Source organism: Propithecus coquereli, unplaced genomic scaffold, assembly GCF_000956105.1.
Source record: "Propithecus coquereli isolate 6110/MARCELLA unplaced genomic scaffold, Pcoq_1.0 Scaffold109, whole genome shotgun sequence".
In the NCBI taxonomy this organism is placed as follows: Eukaryota; Metazoa; Chordata; class Mammalia; order Primates; family Indriidae; genus Propithecus; species Propithecus coquereli.
The window spans coordinates 2,170,136-2,172,165 of NW_012134858.1; positions in this window are offsets into that span (position 1 = coordinate 2,170,136).

Consider the following 2,030-nt stretch of genomic DNA (forward strand, 5'->3'; position numbering starts at 1 on the left):
AATAAGAGTAGCACCAAAACTAAAAAAATCCATCGCATCTGCAAATATTAGGATGACTAATTTCCTTAATGATAGTGGTTGCCTGCTTATTGCCATGGGTTGGGGAATAAAAGGGAGATGAGGAAGTGACACAATATTTGATTAAATTAGGGGGAAAATTTTGACATTATTAAAGTAAGTTAACATCAATAGAAAATTTGATTGTGTAGCTAGAATATCTGAAAACATTTAAGAAATCCTACTAAAACTATCAGAGTTGAGTAAATTGGTTGAATATACATTCTGTGCATATATATCAAGAGCTTTTCTATTCACTAGGATAGTTAGTTGTGTAATACAGTGGAAAATTAGCTCTAATCAAGATAGTAACATAAATATGAATCATTCAATATTTACCATAATAAGAAATAGACTCATGAAAGCATATTAAAAATATGTGATATGGGACTTCTGTTTTCAAGATGTTGTAGACATACATTCCATATTCTTAGTGATAAATACAATTAAAACTCTGTATACTGTATGTCTTTTTTTTTTTCCTTTTGACATAGAGTCTTATTCTGTTACCCAGGCTAGAGTGCTATGGCAGCAGCCTAGCTCACAGAAATCTCAAACTCCTAGGCTCCAGCAATCCTCTTGCTTCAGCCTTCTGAGTAGGTGGGACTACAGGCATGTGCCACCATGGCTGGCTAGTTTTTTTATTTTCAGTTGTCTGGCTAATTTCTATTTTTCAGTAGAGATGGGGTCTTGCTCTTGCTGAGGCTGTTCTTGAACTCCTGGCCTAAAGCGATCCTCCCGCCTTGGCCTCCCAGAAAAACTCTGGACATTACGTGTAAAACAAACATAAGAAGAGTCAGAAAGTTCAAGAGGAGAAGACAGACCAGCTAAAGACTTTAGGACCTGAGAAATGACATGGTGGTGAATTCCCTGTGCTTTCATTTTTGCCTTATATATCCCATATTTGGAGCTGAAAGAGATAGTAACCCAGAAATGCCAATGCACGGGGGGGAAAATGACAAAGAAACAGGAAAGGGGAAGCCTAGTCATATTTAGACAACAATTGTTCTATTCAATCAAAATCCACAAAGCCTGTGGCCTTCCCACAACCATGCCAGCAAAGGCCAAGTGGGGAGCCTTCTACCGTAGTGAAGCTCCAATGAGGCGCCCCAAGGACCTTGCTAGGATGGTATAAAAAAAAGGACCAAATAAAAATCTGGGAATTTCATCCCTATCAGCTGGTAATAACCACTCCCCCCACAATGTCCGTGGACACTCTGTATAGACTACAATAGACTTCCACCATGCACAGAGGGAGCAACGTGCCCCTCTCTCTGCCTCTGCAAACTGGAGCGGTGTCAGATAAGGCAGAGTCAGAAATTTCACCATCACACTGTGATAACAAGGCTATCTTCACTGAGGTCTCCACTGAGACCACATACTGAACTGGAACTCCTGAGCCCCCACCCCTCGAGGGTCAATAAAGTCTGAGCAGAGACCCTAGACTTTATTTATTTTATTTTAATTTTCAGAGACAACGTCTAGCTATGTTGCCTAGGCTGGAGGACATCTGAGGCTGAAATGTTCCTCCTGCCTCAGGCTCCCAAGTAGTTGGAACTATAGGTGTGTGCCAACATGCCTGGCTAATGGACTTTAGACTTTTGCCTTCACCTGGTGGTAATGATTTGGCAAGCTTTCTTCCTCTGCCAGAATGGTGCCAGAAAAAACTAGCTAAAACAAAAGATTTCAATAAGATTCAGAGTCTTATAACTTAATACCAAAAGATCCAGGTTTCACTGGAAATTACTTATCATACCCAGAACCAGGAAGCTCTCGAACTGAATAAAAAAGACAGTCAATAGATGCCAACAGCAAGATTCTAGAGATGTTGAAACTATATTACAAAGATTTTAGAGCAACCATGATAAATGCTCCAATAAGAAGTACAGGCATGCTTGAAACAAGTGAAATAAATAGAATGTCCCAGCAAAAAAATTAAAGTCTCAGTAAAGAAACAGAAGAGATGAAGAAAC